At 40.1% G+C, this 21,055-nt stretch overlaps 1 protein-coding gene across 1 annotated transcript in view; it reads right to left on the bottom strand.

Annotated features, from left to right (window-relative positions):
* Positions 1-20,758, bottom strand: part of Ptn (pleiotrophin) — a 98,014-nt gene extending 77,256 nt beyond the window's left edge. Inside the window, exon 1 of the mRNA XM_046434135.2 lies at positions 20,625-20,758. The gene's annotated coding sequence lies outside the window, so the exon portion shown is untranslated. The remainder of the gene's footprint in view (positions 1-20,624) is intronic.
* Positions 20,759-21,055: the final 297 nt, after the last annotated feature.

Below are 21,055 nucleotides of genomic sequence, written 5' to 3' on the forward strand. Positions count from 1 at the left end.
CCGTTAGAACTTATGGCTTTATTTTTCACAGACTTTGAAAGCAAGCTCAAGGTGGACAGTACGTACCCAGGCTCTAAAATGTGTGTTCCACCCTGTGTTCTGTATCCACAGGTGTCTTATTCGGAGCATCCAAGCTAATGGACAGTTAAGGAAACGACCCGACAGCTGTTCATACTCCCTGGCTATTGCCAATCTTGTTCCCTGCTCCAGGCGATAGTGGATTACATAATGCGTGCACAGCTAAACAAGCAAAGAAGCTTTGAGGTCCCCACCCATGCTCTCCTCAAAACTCTCAGTTATACCATTTAGCAAATTTGCTTAAGGCCAGGCTTTTTACCTGTTCACAGCTTGGCTAAGAATCAAAGAGATGTTTGCTTTGGAAGAATAAAAATCCTTTAAACCAAATGTGGTTTGGATGCCTCCTTGATTTTAAAACAAGTCTTTAACCAAATACTGTTACCTAGGTTTCTTTCTCACAGCTCACATTTTGCATTTCATCACCTAAAATGGTAACCCCCGTGTCTCCGTTCATCCCCACAGGCTCATTGCAAGACTAGTGAGAGTCTTCTGCTGTCTTCAATAGTATTTTTCATTGATGTCAAGCTCTTAGATGAAAAGATATTCTATATATGGCTTTGTAATTTTTTCTATAACAATACTGTTTTTGCTTGATATTGACTAAAGCTTGAATGGCTTTTCTTTGTTTTAATCAACAGCACACATGGCTTCCTCTTCTTGCCCCAACACTATTAATATCTGTTACTCAGCTGGGCTATGACCACAGACTTTGGTATTCAGATTTACGACTGCAAATGTAAATATATATGTAAACAGCAAAAATTAAAATGATTATTTAGTGTTTAAATTATGAAAGAAAAAGTTCTCATACTCTTGAATTAAAGTTCTATCCATAAATTAATTTTTTTTTCAATTTGTCTTTCCTAAAATAGGCCACAGGGGACTAGAATAAGTAAGACGATATGTTTCATATTAATAACTAATTTTTATAAATACATTGTAACACAATTGTCAGTTTTTTCACTGCTGTGAATAGAAGACCCAACAAGAACAATTTTAAGGAAGAAAAGATTGTTTAGAGGCTCACAGTTTCAGAGGTCTCAGTCCATTTGAATGGAGTATGGCCAACTCCATTCCTTAGGGCTCTACTTGAGAGGAAGCATCATGGCAGAAGGGTGTGGTGAAGGAAAGAGGCTGAGAACATGGCACCAAGAAGTAAAGAGAGAGAGAGCTCCCCACACCAGGATAAAATATAAACCCCAAGGGCATGCCCCCAGTGACCCACCTCCTCCAGCCACGTCACACCTTACTGCCACAGTTACCACCCAGGTAACCCCCATCAGGAGATTAGCACTGATTAGATTAAGATGCTCATAACCCAATCAGTCACCCCTAAACCTTCTTGCATGGTCTCCCACATGAGCTTTGCAGATCACTTCCTATCTAAACCATAACAAGGAGCAAAATAAAAACTTTCCACTTGGTCATTGAAATAGTACCAGATAAGACTTCACAGCTATTTTATCCCAGCCCAGGAACAGAAACCCATCTGGTTGAAACCCAGAGGCCTTCCCTGACACCCTCCTTATTCACCCACCTTTCTTCCCTTCTACATCTCATTATCCTCTTTCATGTTTTTCATAATCCTTGCTACTGTCTACTTATTTGCTTTTAATTTATTGAGAATAAAAGAAGATACCTTTTATGTCTTTACCCCAGCACTGTTGGGGCTTAAAGAACAGTGTGTGGGCATTCCATAAATAGTTGATGGCTGGATAAATGGATAAATGTTTTCCATCAGAGACCTCTGCACCCTATTTTAAAAATGTAGAACTTTCTCACAGAACTGTTTTTCAGGAGTGATATGTAGACAGATATATAAAGATGATATAGATATGGCTATAGATGATATATTAGCAGTCCTTGCTTTGCACAGTAGTGTGGAACTATGAAAAGGATCATTGAATCTGAAACTGTGGAAAGCAACCTTAATATTCAGTGGGAAAAATATGATTGTTCCAAGACCTTTGAAAGTTTTTGTCCAGTTAGGAAAAATTCTTTTACTATCATCTATAAAAGTGTACAGCAATGAAGATATAGAGAAACTGATACTTATTTAAAACGATCAGTTGCTTCCTTGTTCTCTTAGTACCCATTACAATACAGAATGGGCACCTTTTCTCATATTTTCTTTACCTTAGCAAATTTCCATACTTCTTACTAGGTTTGGATTAGTTCTCAGCATTTTAATTCTGGTCACTCTCAATATTATAAAATAGATCCAAGAATTCCACAAAAGTGAGTTAGTTGTCAGCATAGTCCTTTGGGACAGCTTCACCCTGTTTGTCATGAGCACCTGTGGTCTTATGTTCCTGAGTTTTCCTTTGCTAAATGTTTGCCTCCAGGGGAAGAGTCTCAAATAGCACCAACGCCCATGTTCTCACCTTCAGTTATTTTCTCCAACTCCATTCATATTTGATTGGAGTTTTATTTAAATTATTTCCCATTTCTTGTCAGCACTTTCATTTTTGTTGGCCAATTTCTTCTTTGGATTACCCATGTTTGAAAAATGTCTTACTGGTTCCCCACTGGGAGACAGATGACAAAACCACATGCCCTATACAAGCTGCCTAAAGTGACTAACAGATGCTTGGTGACCAATTGCAGACAGATGACAGCAGGGATGTGATTGGTCACTGACTTGAAAACACATCTGTCATTCATGTAGTGATTTGTAGCCTGAGTAACTAGCAGTGAAATCTGTGCTTTCTGCAATTACTTATCGCTACTATACTAGAATTTAAGCCATGTTGTCAGAGGACTGGTGTTAATTCAACTGCAGTAACTAAAAGACATGTGTGTTGGGACCATGCAAAGTAAAGATTGCCAGTAATTGAAAACTTAATTTCTCTGCCAAACTTTCGAATGACCTCTGAATAACTTTATATATTATAGAAGCCGCTTTAGAAACATGGAAAATCACATATCCAAAAAACAAACAAACAAACAAACAAAAACAGTCTTAATGCTTTTCATTGAGTCACCTTTAATCATAACCACAGCATGGGTTTAGGAAAACAAAATGTAATTATAGAATTATATACTTGCATTTCACATGGAGAACATATTAAAACACAGATTGCTGATCCCATCCTCAGGGTTTGGGGCACTATCTGAAAATGCAGCTCTAGTGAGTTCCTGTGTACTCAGATCTGGGAACCACATTTTGAGAATCAGTATCTTAGGCACAATCAGAAGGGAATTTCACAGAGGGGGAAGAATCAGAGATTCCATGGCAAGAACACAGGCCCTGAATCAAAGAGCTTAAAGGGATCTTAGAAGTCCCCAAGTTAAGCCTTTGTTTCACAATTGAGGACAAGAAATCCAGAAAAATTCAAGTGATTTAATGAAAATACAGAGTTAGACTGTGGTGAAGTCTGGGTCTACACCCTAGAATCTATTCCCAGAAATTCTGGAAGCCTGGTTTTGTAATAAGCCCTCTTTTTAATAGATATCAGCTGAACATCTCACACACACGCACACATACACACATGTACACATATGTGTGCACGCACACACACACACACACAGGTCTTCAAGCCTTACTGTTCATGAAAGGAGTCTTGAGGTATTAAAAATTAGCATTCCTGAGGTCTCAGCTAAAATTTTCAGATTTCAAAGGTGGAGGCTATAGGCAAAGGGTTCTTTAAGAAGCATTGCTCTTGAGTCGTGAAAGCAACATTCTAAGCCACAGAATCTATGAATAGAAAAGAACAGAATGCCAACATTTCTTTGAATGTTTTTACCGAATACTTTCACAGGCTGCAAAATTTCCCCAAGCAATACTCTGAGGAGGAGGAGGCCACTGTCTCTCTTCTTGGAGAAACCTGAGATGGGTCTCCTCCACCCTCAGAATCTCATTTTTCTCATCTATAGAGAGGGAAATTATATGAGGATGCAATGAGATACAATAAATGAAAGCAATTTGTGAACACTAAAATATTACACCAATATTAGCTGTTAAAGTCATTAGGGAAAAGCCTAGAGAGACTGAAGTTCTTTCCTAAATACCTAATGTGTCATCTACAGATAATGAGTCTTAGAAATACTATAGTAGATTCATCCTGGCAGAAGCTCCCTAATAGGCCAAAGGGACCAGAGGAGGCAAACCCTCAATGAAATCACAGAATGTTTCCCTCATAGGCCCCAAATTACCCGGACCAAGAATTGCTGACTAAGCTGCCTTCCCATCTGGAACCACATTAAATAAAATATATCCTGAGATAAATGGCTTTCTTAGAGAATATCTAGTCTAATCTCTGTCTCCAGGACATTTCCTGCCTCTTCTGACTCATAATTAAAATGGGGATTGGAACCCAGACAATTCTAACTTCCTGAGATTTACTTTAGCAAAGCTAAAAATAATAATAATAAAAATGGTCTATTTACCCTCAACTCTGCCCTCACCATGAAGAAGGGTTCCTAGAGTTGGATTTTAAAAAATACAAAAAGAAGAGAGCATCTTCATATCCCAGCAGGGCATATGGAGGAGGAAGGGACCCCATTACAAAAGATGCTCCCAGGACAGGGGCCTTTTCACCCACTTTAACCAGTATTTATTGAGCATTTACATTCTGGCTTTCCCTGCCACTTGCTATAGAAGTAATGACCCTACAAAACTGTCAGATCATTCACTGGAGCGTGGGACAATGAGCAGTTTCAGAAGTAGAGACCACATATAATGTTGGTGAATCTGAGCCTCTAAAAGGTGCTTACTTGAACTACAGAAGGTTCCCCTAGGCCAATTAGCCCCTTTCAGAAGATGTGGCTTCAAGCTGTTTTATATGCATGTAAAATATCCAGATCTGAGCTTTCTTGAAAGTCCCTGCATCTAAGAAACCCCTAAATAAAGATCAAAGTAAGAAAAGCGAGGCTCCATAAAATAAAATTATTTACATGGCCTTACAGCATTCTAGGGAAATTATGTTCTAAGAACTCCTGGGAAGGTATCTACAGCCATTAGCCAGGAAATCTGGAGTTGAGGCTGGAACTAGATCCCCATGGACCAGGAGCTACATGCCCAAGACTGCTCCTCATCAGGAGGACTCACAGGTATTGAGGTTGCCCACAAAGCTCAGAGACACTTGAGGATCCTGTGTAGAGTTTGTACTCAGTTCTAAGGACAATCAAACATCCAACTCCTTCCCTAAATCAGCTCTTGCTGCAGAATTCCCTCTTTCACCCAAAGCACTAGAATTCCCAAGGCAATCAATTTCAACATCTCATTTTTTTATTTACTCTTCTTGATGAATTTTTGATTCACCCTTCCTTCCACCTTTCATCCCAAAGTCTAGGCTCTAGAAAGCTTTTATATTTCCATCATCTTTCTAGAAAGAATCCCTCCTAACTATCCAGTTACACCCAGGCACTATCAATTTGTTCATTCATTTGTAATTGTGGAAAGCATTTGGGCTAAAACAAAACCCACAGTCAAGTGGGGAGAGAGAATCATTTAAAGTAACTGTTATTTGAAAAGAATCTGTTATTTGTAAAGATTCACACCATTACCTCTTCCTAGAACTCACATTTTCTCTCTTATATTCTTCAGTCTTTAAACACTTCTGATTTGTATTTAAAGATTCTAGATCCTTCTGGAAGCTTACCCCATCCCCCTCTGCTGATAGAGGTGTCTCTCCTGTGTGCTTCCACAAGTGCCTATCAGAACCATGACACTCACCTGCTATTTATGTGCCTGCATGCTCCCTGCCACAGAACTGTGTGATCTAGGACAGGAACTGGGTCCTATTCATTTCTGTGTTCCTGATACTTAACATAGAGCTGGGCATGTTGTGTTCGTTACATATTTTGGCATGGATAATGAAAAACTATAAGTGAAGAATCATAGAAAGTTGTGGAACAGAAAAGGGGAAAAATACTCTATTTAAGTAAGGGAGTAAAGACAATTTTCATGGCAGAGATAGTATTCAAGTAAAGCACTGGAGCATGAACAGGATTTCCAGAATTTAATAAGATCAAGGGCTTGGGGGCGGGTGATACACAGAGGATTACTCATAACCTAACTGATTCTCTCCGCCTCCAAACTGCTACTTCTCTAAAGATAATTTTTCCTACACCTTACTTTTACCAAGTTTTTTCTTCTCTCTTGTAGAGAACCTTCATCAACTCCTATTCTATCTAACACAATAGAATTCAAGCAAGTTAACTTGCACCAGAAGGGTCTTGCTATTATTCCCCAACACTTTTTTCTGACTCTAACTTCCATTTGTGGCCACTCTACACAAATCAGGCCCATTTGTTCTCTGACACCAATGTCATGCTTGGCATCACCTAATTCTCCATTTCTCTTATCTCTTTGCCATAAAAACTCTGTCTTTGAAAACCCCACTTCTGCTGGGCACAGTGGTGTATGCCTGTAATCCCAGCAGCTTGGGAGGCTGAGGCAGGAGAATCGTGAGTTCAAAGCCAGCCTCAGCAATGGTAAGGTGATAAGTAACTCAGTGAGACTCTTTCTTTAATACAAAATAGGGATGAGGATGTGGCTCAGTGGTTGAGTGTCCCTGAGTTCAATCCCCATAGCAGAAAAAAGAAAACCCTATTCCTACATAGTCTTCCTTTTTCATTCAAAGTCTTCCACCTCTAAAAAGCTTGACTGAACATCTTTTATCATTTAATTAAATGCTCTATTGTCTAACTATAAGTCTTCTCTGTCTCTCTGATGAATGCCCTGCTAATGTGTGCACAGGCTAGGATACTGGCAACAGTCATCTTGTAATATGCACAATGTCTCAGACAAATAATCTATGAATGAAAAACTCTTGTTAATCAAAATATTGCTTTAAGGAGAAATGAGCTCTTCGCTTCATGCAGACATTTTGTGATTCTGAGTGCTCAGATGATAGGTTTACTTATGACCAGTTCAGAGTGAAGAAAGAAAATTCTTTCAGTTTTGTCTAGAAATCACTGACTTTGTCTATGTAATGAAATAAAACTTTCTACATACTGTTCTGGTGTATTAGCACACAGTAAGGTGACAGTAGATACTTGCCATGTACTGTGTATCTCAAAAAGCAAGAAAAAAAAAACTTGAATGTTTTCCCCATAAAGAAAGGATAATGTTGGAAGCGATAGATGCGGTGAGCCTGGGTTGAACATTATTCAGTATAGCCATGTATCAGAACATCACATGGTACCCTATAAATTTGGACAGTTTTTATGCTTTTACATCTGTGTTCAAAACTAATTTTAAATTAAAGCAAAACTTCCTACTTTCCTGTTTCATTGATAGAATTATAACTATTGTTATTTTTGCCTCACATGGTCCCACTAATGACATTTTAACTGAACGACCAGCCGTTGGTGATAGCTAAATCACCTTCGCTGCTTTTGCCCTGGTTCTTGTAATCATGGGGCTTCTTCATGCTTTCCAGTGCTCAGGTTTCGTCCCTCATCAAACCCCATGGATATCAGTCTCAAACCTGAATTATAAGACATTTGGAGGGACAGAGGCTCCACACCTCATGTAACAGAGTGACCTCATCACACACAACAAGCTGAGGGGCCTGGAGAATCCATCACCTAACCTTTCCCAGCCTCTGTTCATCCGTGTCCCATTGTTGGGTGTCCAAGTTTAACAGTAAATGCTTTCCAATGGGAAACTGTAGCAGAATTTTTTTCCCCCACCTCTGGTCCCTATTGTGTGTTCAGCTGCAGTGGAACTAGCTGCTAATCAAATCCAAAGACTCTTGTCCATAAACAAACCCGGCATTGTGGCCTCCCCCAGGGCTGGAACACAGCAATCCAACAAACAATTCAGTCAGGTGATGGCAGGTGGAGCATCAGCAAGAGCAGTTCCTGGACATTTCTGCCTGTGCTCCCAGGGGAGCCCTTCCTCAGTAAGCAGCACTGGCTGGTTGAACCACCACACCAGGCAAACTGGTGCTCTTTGTCCTGGAAAGGAGAATGAAATGTATGCAATGAATGAGATGCAGCTAAGAAGGTCTGCTGTAATGACAGCATTTGTTAAGCAAGGGAGTGCATTCTCCCAAACGCTGTGTAGTAGAAAAAAAATAACATAGAGCATATTCCAAGAGGAAAGAAGGAAATATTGAACCAAAATACTCACTGGGTCTTTATCATGGAATAGGGAGATGAAAGTAGAGGAGTATGGTATTGAAGACCTTTGTGGTCAGATGTATTGGGGCTTAAATCTCAGTTATGCTTCTGACTAGTTTGTGATATTGGGTAAGTCACTCAACCATTCAGAGACTTGGTCCCTTCATTTAGCAGGGGTGGGGGAAAGAGTCTTTACCCTATAGGCCTATTAGGAGCATTTGGTCTAGCACTGATTCTAAAATTTTAGTACCATGGCATCCACCAGATAGGACACATTCAATAAACACAAACTATTGGTACTAATGTTGGTGAATGGTGCTCAGGAAAGAAAAAGAGCTGGAAGTGATAAGCAAAGAGCAAGGTCTTCAGGTTCTAGAAGCAATTGGTGGTAGACAACAAAGTCTCCTCGTCCCTGGCCATTCCTAGGGACAACACCTCAGAGGTACTAGTGGACACTGAACTTTCACATAGTGCCACGATCCTCAGAGCATGACAAGGGAACTAAAGACACCAATAGCCAGCATGAAGGCAGAGCACAAGATGTGTATTTGTATGTAGCAAGAGACTGGCCTCTGGGTACATGAGCACTGACAATGGAAATATCCTCAAAGTACAAAGGATAGAGCAGGAGACTGGAAATGTCAGAGAAAACTGTTGTTCAGGACACAGTTTTTGGCTACGGCAGCCAGTTAATATTTTACCTCTCTTTGATAGAGAGCTAGGGGTGAGAGCAGAGGGACAGGTAGACACTAAGTGAAAGGTTATTCCAATCCCATGAATTGAACAGCAACAAACATGGATTGAGCACCTACTATGTTCCAGTTCTGGCATTGAAAAGAAAAAGGACTGGACACAATTTGCTAGCAATGTATTAGGAAAAGTGAGTTCCAGGAAAAAGATACATACTCCTAAGTAATATTGTGACTTCCTTTGAACATAATAGAAATGACCCAAGATGATTTGGCAATTGAAGTTACTTTATATAGAAACCTCCAGACGGAAATAATACCAGTTAAATGTTGTCTCATGGGATATAACATAATTCCTGAAGATTTTCTAAATGTGATTAATATTTCCATGCTTTATTCTGTCTAGTATGTTCCTTGAATGCTTCTCAATTGAACATATGCTTCTCACTGGACTTTTCCCCATCCTTTTTCCACTGATCATCTGATTATCAGTTTCCAAGTTTCTCCACTCACCCTGGCCCCCATATTGTGGATTTTGTTCCTTGCTCTCATTGGTCTAAGCTTCTCTACTCCTCCAATTCAGAGATTCCTGATCTCTTTCCAAGTCTTAAAGGTGCTCTCATCCCACTTCAGTATTGATGCATAATAGATAAAACTATCTGAACTTTCTCAAGGGACAAATTGTAATTTTGTTAAATGCTACCAAGAGTCAAGATAGCAATCCCATGTCCAGTTAAAAAAGTAATGGAATCCATTTCAGTGTGAGAATAAAAAAAATGGCCTCTAATACTTGGGTTGACTTTCTTTGCTAAAAAAAAAAAAAACAAAAAACACCAAAATCAAGGTAAGAAGAAATGCTCCACCTTCATGTCCTATACTTGTTTTTTCAGTTTCTGTTGGTGTAATGCATGGTAATGACAAAATTGGTTACCCCTGTTTATGGACTTGGATAAGGAAGGGGCCAATGTGAGATGGGAGGGGAAGAGAGAAATTTTTATGGTTCAAAATGATATTAGACCTTTTAAAAGAAATGATAGAACCTATACTCTTTTTGAATTGAAACAGAATTGTTTAACATTACTCAGTACAGCTGGTGAACAGCAATCAAGGCAAAAAACAGCCCAGCAAGCTGCCAGACCAATGTACAGACACATCGTGGGCTGAAGGGAGCCCATGTGCTCCAGCCCACGAAAGAAGCCTCTTAGGGTCCTCTTGCTCCATGATCCTCCATCAAGGGCGCACAAGGATGGGGACAGTGGGCTAGAAGCATTTGGGAAGAGTTGGCTCCAGGTACCAGATTGCCCAACTCTGGCCCTATACCCAGGAAGTGAAGGTCCTAATAGTGAGGAAACTCTTTTCTGGAACAGCTGCTATTGCTTTTGTCTTCAAATACCCACTCTGAGAAGAGCAAAGGGGGTACAGGGTTGCTCCAGAGTTGATTGACTTCATGGGATCATTATGGCAAGAGACATCTGGAGCCCAGAAAATTTGGAAGGCAAACAAGACAAACCCACCCCAGAAATATATCTCCAGTGATAGCCCATAGGACCCAATGACATTTGCCCAGTCCAGGTGGAGGGAAACTCAACACTCTGTAAATAGTATTTTCTATAAGGTCTGCAGCTTCTCTCTCCAAGCATAGGGCTTCTGTCTCTCCCTTGTTCTTGGATTTTTTCCCCTAAGGTTTCAGTTCAAGCCCACTTTTATTTCTTTTGTCTTCTTGATTCTGCTGCCTTTGAAATTAACAACTCTCATTTAATCTCTTGCAAAAGCACCTCACGGGATGACATATTAGAAACCCACAGCGTTAGCCTGCATTTAGAAATGTGGATCTGTTTAGAGAGAAATTGGTAGAAATCCACATCTACCCACTTATAATTCCAGCTGAATTGCTTTTGATCTACTTCTCGAAACCAAATTCATTTATGACAGCCTTGAACTACATCTTCAAATCCCCAGATATCACATATCAGAAGGCAAACTCTGTGATTCCCTCAACATCAGACTAAAATCGCTATTTTAAAAGGCTAAAAACCCCACTCCAGGCTGAAGTTGCTTGGAATCCTAATACTGGCATAGACAATAAAAGCATTTGACTTTCACTTCTCTGTGATCAAGAATGTGGTTGTCAGACCCAAATTTGATCTGACTCACTTTCAACTAGAGCCAATTGTACACTAGTCATTCCAAATAATAACAGAACAAATAAATAACTCCCTGAAGGGTGCCAAGCCCTAGAGCGACATGCATCAAAGAGGTTTGTTGGCCCTGCAGTTTACCCACCTGCAGTGCAAGAGGCCCACTCCCATGAACCCCAGGGCAGCTCAGAAGTTTCCCAGGCTCCTGGGACCAGCTGAGGAGTTAGATGGGACCTACCAGAGCCCCGCAGCTGTGTCTTCCCTGGGGAGACTCTCACCCTTGGATATGTGGAAGGGTCCTCCAGGGGAATAATAGAAAACAGTGTTTAGTCAGCTTGATCTTTAACTGGCACAAGCCAGTTCCTCAGCATTATTGGTTCCCATCTAAACAACACACTGTTTGCTGGGACAAAGACTTTTTTAGTTTGCTGTACCGGATGTTTGCTTGTTTCCATTTTCTACTTCCAGATTTTTAATGAGAATCCATAAAGTTACCAAGCAATTTTTTTGTGATTCTAATTTACCCATATTGAACTAAATAAATTGAATTTCCATCTTAATTGGTTCATTTGGTAGCAAGAAATGCACATGTTAATGTGTGTATAGCTGTTAAAAAAACATTGCATGGATCAATTACAATGTTGGTGGAAATGAAGGACACACAATTATGCATGTAAATATTTTTTAAAGTGATGCCAGAAAATATAAAGGTATATGAGAGTGTTAATAATATCTATTTTGAGGATTATGAGTATGTTTTTCCATAAAATGTGAATACCTTGTACTATAAATATGTATTTTCCTACAATGGGAAAAAGGGCTGTTTCTTTTAGTGTTTTTGTATTTTCCTAATAATAATATAAAAATTAAAAATATCCTTTCATTAATTTTTCATATGATTAAAATTAATCAGTGTATTTACAAGTTTGACATGGACTGGATAGTATTTGAGAATCTGCATGTTCCCAGAGACATTATTTAAAAATGAAATTATATTGTATATTTTAAGAAAACAAGAAGAAAGATTTTATTTTATTGGTGCAAGATTTAAGCACATACACTTGTTTAACATGATCTAATAAATCACTTGCTTTATTTCCCATAGAAGCCTTAGGTTTCCCCATTTGAAGCTCTTTTAAGAAATGCATCGTACAAATTTAAAAATAAAAAAAAATGCATTCGGCACAGAAGGCAATTTTTTGTAATGAATATATTTTTTCAAAAAGCTAAATTGACCATTGCAATCAGGTTCTCCAAAGCTGCAGGGCATTTATTTTTTTTTTTTAAGAATTCAAATCCTGGCTTGCCATGGACTCCACACTTGGCCATTTGGCAGATGTTCACTACACCTCTGATGATCTTATGCTCACAAACGAAGGTCACCATATGTTAAAACCAAAAAGACAGTTCTGGTACTGGAAGCAGTGGTCCATGGCTAAAACTAAAAAAGGCCATATTCTCAGCAAACAGGGAAGGATATAAGGAAAACATTGTTCTAAAAATACTGTATGGATTGCATTTGTCTTAGCCTGAATGAAGACTTTCTCTGTCATTCGCGATTGTTACCAAATTATATTCCTTGTTGACTAAATCTGCCCTGTGAGGCCCAAAGCCCTGGCTTGCTCTCTGGACAGCCCAATGTCTTCCAGAGAGTCCCCTACATGGATGATACCTGCTCTTCTTCCATTATTATAGCAGGGGACAGTTTGAGTGCAGTGAAAGATGTTAAGACCAAACCAAAAACAAGAGAATAACACTAAGAAAGCCTTTTATAATATATCTCTTCGACATTAAGAATGTCCTAACCACTTTTCATTAGCTTTAAGGCAAATTAAAAAGGCATCATCTGGATCCGTTACCCCTTCTTCAGAGAAAGACCTAATAGCAGTCAGGGTAAAGAGGACCCTTACACACAGAGCCCCGACCTTGTACTCTTTAGGGGCTTTAGCCAACACAGTTGAAACTCAGGAGGTGGGACAACTTTCTTTCACAAACAAACACTTTAAATATTTGGACATGAGAAGATACAAATGCAAGCAGTTTTTGCAGGGAGTAAGGAGTGACTATCAATGACCCTCACATTTTTTGTTAAGCTACAGATATCGCGAGTGCTGTGTTCTGATCCCTCTGTGTTCTCTCTGGTTTGTTGAACTCAACTAGGTGGATTGATACTTTAGAGTGAAATTTCCCAGGTCAACCTTGCTGATGTCACCTGGGCATCTACTGAAAATGCCATCTCTTGGAGCCCCCTCCCAGAGTCGAGAGAAGCAAAATGTGGAATAGGGGTCTGCATTTTGGCAAGGTCTGCAGGTGTCTGGGATGCACGTGAAGGTAAAAGAGGCACCACTGTTGTCTAAACTGGGTGCAGTTTCTTGACAACTGTAAAGACCTAAATTTAGTGAGAATAACCAGCTGAAAATCTGGTACATATCATTTAAGACTCTAGAGAAGGAACTAAAATACAGTATTTAGTAAAAAGAAGTCATGACTCTTTAATGTATCCTTATTTAGGATTGTCTTCTCACTTTTTTTTTTAAAATCTATGACTCAGATTGCCTTCTCTTCATTCCTGTCACACAACTTTCCTCCTCTCACTTCACTGGGTCAAACTTACCTTCGGGCATCTTAAGCATTCTCTTGGTATCCTGAGAAAATGACAGTGACAGAAGTAAAACTCGGTAATGAAAAAGACAGAACATGCCCCACTGGGCTTAAATAATGGGAGTTCTTATTTATTATAATAGTTTACAGTTTATGAATGTTACATGGTGCCTATTTACCTTTCCCACCAACCTGCCAGGTAGGCAACACAAGTAACATCGTCATAAGTTCCAACCAAGAGCTAAAAAACCTAAGGTTGCAGAAAATTTGGTGTCTCATTAGCATCCTATACTGAACAACAAGAAAAATGGAAATGAAATGCTGCCTCCTGAATCCAAATTCAAACTCCTTCCTGCGGACTGAAAGCTCCATCAGCAGGGGCTGATGAATACCTGCCTATGGGTATTACCAAGGTCAGTGTATGGTGGCTGCCACTTGGAGTCCCCTGTTTGCAGAATGCTGTTTATGTTTTCATGGGAAAGATCAAAGTCAAACAGTGCAGGATTCAGGGGGGAAGGGGCCTTTCATCCAGGGCTGCTTCACCAACGTTAACATCTTCTCTTTATTAAATCCTCTGTGTGTTCAGCACCTTACATCAGTTGCCTCAATTCATACTCATATGTCAATCCTTGAAGATAAGTATCAGTGCCCCCAAGTTAGAGAGAAGGATGTTGACCTGAGAAAGACCACAATATTTTTCTCATAGTCACACAGCTAATAACAAACGAGGTGGCTTGTGGCTCAATTTCTTCGATCTTAGAGCTTTGATATTGGACCATTAGGGCTAATATTTCTAATGGATCAACTCCATCCAGCTTCATTGATTCTACCTCTTAAATCAGAATCACCAAAGATGGGTCCCAGGCTTATGGATGCTGAAATATGACTAGTCAATCTGCTGAACATTAAAGACAGAACCGCTGCTCTGTTATTTGGCCTGTGAGTATATATACATTAGATTTTAGGTTTGAAGTGAGAGGCAACTAGGAGGTAAAACCAATTTATTAGCCAAAAGGAGAAGGGGCATTATGTAAATAATGGAGAGAAAAAATACCCAAATTAGAATTTAAAGATGTTTGTCTTATTACCCACATGTCATTGAATACAGCCCCCTTACCATCTCTGACCCTGAGTTTCTGTATCAATTAAAAAAAAAATCCTACTCAGCCTGCCTGAGTAAGGTTATTATGAAAATAAGATCGGAAAAAGAATATGGAAAATTCTTAGAAGCAAAGGCCCCCTAGCTACATTGATGTTATGGTGAAATTAATGCTTCAAATAAGTAGTCTTGTTGCTTTGAATAATAAATGGTTTGGAAAAGAAGAGGGAGATTTCTCAATTCTGGAGGTAGCAGTAAGTCAAAAACCATGATAATTGAGAGTGATCCAGGTGGGTAGAGTGCGATTAGCAGAGACACTCCAGAGAGCTCTCAGGTCTGCAAGACACTTGTGACACTGCCAGTGAAGGAGTGAAGGACAGAGCTGGAGAGGCTTCTCCTGGAGGTCTGAGACAGGAAATGGGCACCAGGTGATGGTTAGTAAGACAAGAGGCTTGGTATAGAAGACAGTCAAAGGATTGGATCATCTTGGAAAAGAATATTCGAGGTCATCTATTTATTTTTTCACTTATTTGTCAGACATCTATTGGACATCTTTCAATGGACCGTGCTAGCTCCCCAGGGCTCTCTGGATGAGTGAGAGAGACTCTGTCTTCAAGAGGTGCATGGTGTGGGTGGGTAGAGCTGTGCTGGCAAACTGCCAGCTCTTCAGCAGCAACCCTGCTGACAGAGGAGGGGCCATAGAGGGGCTTAAAGAGAAGATGGGAAGACTGGAGGCTTTGCCTTTAAGACCTTTTGTGCCTTCAGTTTCTGACAACTTTACAGATTCACCCACATCCCACAGCTGAAGTAGCTGGATTTGCTTTCTCTCCCTCTGTGTGTATGTTTTCAGTGCAGAGAAGCCACCTCAAGTTTGCATAAATTTTCCTGAAAAAGACATCTAGGGTGGCATGCCTTCAAAATTATATTTATTCTAAACAAACTCAGAGTGACTTCTCAAGCTATCACACCCAATCACTTTTTTTTCTTCTCTATTATGTGGCAAATGTGAAATGAAAACATCAGAAAAATGATGGTTTCATTTCTCCTCCAGAATAAATTATATTAAAGGAACAAAAAGATAGGGATGCTTTCAAATAAGTATTTAGTATCGTTTAGTCTTTAACAAGCTTTATTGTTTCTTTTTCTCATAAAAATGTGATTTTCTTTGTCATTGTAGGTGCTTAGGACAAAAATGGGGTGTGTGTGATATATATAGATATATACACACATACATACACACCTCTTGTGTTGAAGTAGTTTGTGTCTTACTCTTACATATACATTGAGTAGACCAAAAACTGCTTGAAGACATATTATTTATCTTCATATCCCCTATCATACTATATGGCACATGGCAGGGCTGTCATCATGTGTAGAAGTCTGTTAGGTATAAAAATAAAATAACAAGAATTGCTTTACTTTACTTCGCTCTCCACCTCCAAATAAGACTGTGGCCCAATGGTTCCCTTCAGTACAGAAGGAAAGAAAGGAAGAAGGAGATAAAGAGAAAGAAGGAAGGAAGGAAGGAAGGAAGGAAGGGAGGGAGGAAGGAAGTGGGTGGGTGGAGGGAAGGGGAGGGGAGGGGAGGGACAGGAGAGAAACTTAAAATGTGAGAATAGTGCTCAGGAGAGGTCTGAGCATTTTCCTAATGAAAGTTGGAGTTGAAGCTCAAGAAGAGCTGTGGCAGTGTTGAGGCATCTGAAGAAAGAGAGAGAGAATTCGAGACCAAATGTCCACTTCGAACCTTGTGAAAAAAAAATTTTAAAGATGAAAGGAGGACTGGGCAGAGAAGCAGAGAAGTTGTAGCAGGGGATAGCTCGGCAGGGTGGGCACAGGGAAGGACAACCTCAAGAAGCTGGGATCAGCAGACAGTGTTGCTGTGAGGGAATTCATGGAAGAAATGCAAAAAGCCATTGCTTCATGAAATGGCCTGAGACTTTTAAAGTTTTTGTTGTTGTTGTTGTTTTCAGAGATAGGTGGGGGAATCATGGAGTTTGTTGGAAATCTATTTTAAGAGTTTCTATAAAAGGATTTCACAAGTTAGCACCTCTTGCCAAACACAGAGTGTCTGAAGTTATAAAACTGTGAGTCTCAAGATGGTGGAATGAGATGGACATCATTACCCCAGGTACATGCATGACTGCACAAATGGTGTGACGCTACATGGTGTCCAATCAGAGAAGCGAAAACTCGTGCTGCAATTGTGTACAATGAATCAAAATGCATTCTGCTATTATCATATATACCTAATTAAAATAAATAAATAAATTGGTAAAAAATTAAAAATAATTTCAAGTTAAATTAAAAAAAAAAAAAAACTAAGTTTCTGAGAAAAGAAGCTGTGTTGTATTTTTTAAATATGCTACGTTGTTCAGCACAGCATCAGGCACCCAACATGTGTATAATAAATATGGTTAAATTGACTGGCCACAGCACCAAGAAGAACTGCATTGTCTGGATGGAACTGGGAGGTTGAGATGGAGATGAGCAACCCTAGTGAGGCTCTCTGCTAAAGTTAGGAATCCAGGAAGAGAAAGAAGCCAACTTTACTGCAGCGATAAGAGTGTAAGCTGACCTTACCAGTTCCTGAATCAAAAGTGGAAAAGTCTAGTTGAGTAGGAAGAGAGTGAATTGGTACTGAAAACAGATTTAGGCTAGAAGTAACTCTTAGAACAAAGAGCTCAATTGTTAGTTACTATCACTCACTTCTTTCAAGATTAATATGCAAAAATAGATTTCCTTTGTTATTATTGTTATAGTATGTATGAAGCTTAAGAATCTAAGAATTCTGCTTTTAGGAAACTCACCATGATGAATAAAGAATGCTAGAAGTAATTAAATTTTATTTCTCAAAATATTGCAAACATGAACCATCACTGGATTTCTTGCCTATCCTTAAGACAGAGAGATTTATGGTGATTGTTACCTATATGATAAATCCATAAATTACCATAATTATAATGTCCTTTAACAATGTTTCATCATAACTATCTTTTTAACCTACAGAACCCAAAATGTTTATAAAAAGCTTGTTAAATTTTACAATCTAGAAGGATCCTAATGATACCATGAAAATTTCAGCACATATAAGACTGAACCTGAAATGGATGGAAAAATGGCCCAGTGGGTAGAAACTTGAATTGGCCATAAACATCAGGAATGGAGAACAAGCTTTCCAAAGTGAGGCCGTGGCCCAAATTCCACTGAAGCCAAATGACTCTGGGTAGAAAAAAGTAGTCCAAGCTTGTAAAAAGAAGTCCCCTATCTGCATATTACTTGACCTCCACTCCTAGGCAATGGCCTGGACTGATGCCAGGAGGACACAGTAGCTTTTCCATTTATTTATTAGAATATCAACCAGAGGAGAAAACATCCTGAACTTTATGGAGAAGCTCAACTAAGCAAAGCATGAGCTAAGGCAGCTGAAGGCTCTTGGTGAGCAGGGGCTGCAGAGCAAACCACATCTCGAAGTTGTTTGAGATGGGGTAACACATTTGCATGGTCCCGGATGGTCTCAATTTGGACATCACCCCCCCAAGAGAAATAAAGGGCAACTCCCTTGTCTCTATGTTCAATGTTTGCAAAACTGCATTTTATATTCTGACTTCTGACTTCTGACCCTCAATGTACCTTTAACTCGTAACACCATTTTGAACAAGCCAGCTAAGTCAGTTTGCTGGGGGAATTTTGAGCAGTAATAAAATCCCCACATCACAATTAGAAGTCTGATCAGAATTCACCTGAGAATGTCATCTAGGTGAGAAAGCAAGAATATCTTCAAAGGAAAATTAAACATTTAAGCCCAAAATATTTGATTTCTAAGTTTGATTTCACCGATAAAAATGATTGAAGTATTTGGGGATCTTATTTCTCTTATGTTCTTTTCAATGATTAGGTTTTACGAAAATTCAAAGTTGGGCATTGACTTATGTAGAATAATAATTTTTTTAAAATGCCCACAAAATTTAAAAATGCAGATCTTGTTACAAATTGCTGTATGTGAAGACCAAATAAGGGACATGAAAACTTCCAATAAATTAGTAAGTTTATTATTCCAAATTTCATAGAAAGAGACCCAGGAAAACACAGTGTTATATATTTTATAAAAGACATATTATACAATATATAGTCAGATATATTTTATTATTCCCATTCTCTGTGATATCTCATTTAATAGCCAGATAATTAAAAAGCCATATGTTCACAGTAGTTTCATTTCTGTCATAGCTGCACCTTTGAAAAAAGATACATTTGTTCCCACAAGCACATGGTTAGAATCCAGCATCTAAGGTGTTACATATTGGCTTCAGGAGTGGGCTCCCTCTTAAGGTTGTTCACTAAATAGGGGGCAAGTGTCCTGAAGAAAATTCATGAACAATAGGAGAGGGAAGGTCACCATCTAAAGACTTAAAGTACATTTTCAAAAACATAAAGCACAAAAGAATAGCACTATGGTTTTCTAAAAAATAAAATAATTAAAACATCTCAACCTCTAGTACAAATATCTCAGGTTCCAAGAGGGAGAAAAAGATAGTATTCCCCCATAATTACCTTTGAAATGAACTGCACTCTGTTTTTGATGATTTGGTCTTTAAAGCACATAATTTACTAAAAAGGAAAATAAGGAAGATGGCAAATACAAGTTTTATTTCCTATATTGGCAGACTTCTCTTTTGTTTCACTCCCATTACCTTTTAATTTTCTGCAAATCAATTCATTCCCAGATGATCAAAAGGCTAAAATGGGCTCTGCTCTTTCATCAATTCCACATTTGTCTAGGATCAGGAAATTACTCCATTATGTTATTAGTTCAAAAGCTTCTCTTGGTAGTTCCTAAATCTCCTCCCAGGCCCTTCCCTCCAATTCTCTCTCTCTCTCTCTCTCTCTCTCTCTCTCTCTCTCTCTCTCTCTCTCTCTCAATGCAGGAGCAAAATGCCTGACAATCCTTTAGGAGAGATGCAAGAAATGCTAAAAGACTAGGACTTAGATATTCCTTCACATTATTCATTCCCTTTTCTCATGGCCCACCCACAGAGAAAGGTATGGTATGTGAGCATGTGTGTGTGGGCATGTGTGTGTGAGTGTGTGTGTGTGTGCGTGCGTGCGCATGAATGTGTGTGTGTGTGTGTGTGTGTGTTCAGGTTCATGTTTCACCCTTTCAAAAAAATATTTTGTTAACTTATTAAAAGCATAAACTCTGAAATCCTAAGCATCTGGCAAACTGGTAAAAAACACACCCCAGGTTTATGTGGGTGAAATTAAAAGTTCAAGTGCCTGTGTGCAGGGTGGTTATTAAAATTAGCATTCAAATGAGAGATGGGATTCAAGGTGTGTCTTTGAAACTTTGGACTGAACCATTTCTGGACTACCAAGCAAGTCCAGGAGTGTCAGCCAGCAGCCCTAGAGATGTGCTGTGTCAGCAGGCACCAGGACCAACCAGCCCCCGCACCACACCTAGAAATGCCAACCAAGAGACATGGGTTGCAAACTCTGGGGCATCCAGAGAAGCAAAGAGGAAATGGGGGAAAGAGACATCTCTCTCTCTCTTTCCCTCCCTCTCCTTCTCCCTCTCCCTCCCTCTCTCCCTCCCTCTCAGTCTACCAGCCTCAGACACACCTACCAAAGCTCCAGGTTTTGGGAACCCTTCCCTCTAGGGCCCACACCAGCGTGTTCCCCAGCAGGTAGCTAGGACACCATCCCCAGGCCCCACACAAGCTTGCTTAACATTGCAAACGCTTCCCTTCCACTCATCCAAGAGCACCCTAACCAGCCTGATCCGAATCCGCCCCAAATAAGCCTCGGTTTGCCTCTGGAGCAAGTCAGCGTTGAGAGCAAAGGCACCCGGCAGCCTCTCTCCCACTCCTACCACCATCATCCGCGGGCGGCCCCGAAGTGGCACCGGGATGGGAGACCCCTGGGAGGGATCGCGCGTTCCCTCTCACTTACTTTGAGTTGCAGAGGTCCTCGGGGCGCGCAGGCTGCCTTTGTTGCACGGGGCGAGGTCTCTCTGCCGCGGCCGGAGTCCAGGTAGGGCTCGCTCTGCTCCCGCCTGGGCGGCTGCCGCTCTGCCTCCTCCTGGACGGATGACTCTGGCTTCTTTCTTCCCCTCTCTCCACTTTGGATTTTCCTACGCTCTGGGGCTCCCTTGGCGGGATTTTTGGACTGGAAGGCGGGGAACCTGATCCTGCCTTTGACTCAATTGCTCCCTGACTGGGAGGGGACGGAAGGGAAACGGAGAAGGGGAGGGCTGAGAGGACGCAGGCTGGGCGAGGGAGGGAGAGCGCTTTGGCCCGAGAGCTGATTGGGAAGCTTATTAAAAGCAGAATACTCCAGGGGCAGTCTCTCCCCACGGAGCACGAAAAGGGATTTGAACCAAG

This window comes from Marmota monax, unplaced genomic scaffold (assembly GCF_021218885.2).
Source record: "Marmota monax isolate L192 unplaced genomic scaffold, Marmota_monax_Labrador192_F-V1.1 WCK01_AAM20220418_F8-fsc00122, whole genome shotgun sequence".
Taxonomy (NCBI): domain Eukaryota; kingdom Metazoa; phylum Chordata; class Mammalia; order Rodentia; family Sciuridae; genus Marmota; species Marmota monax.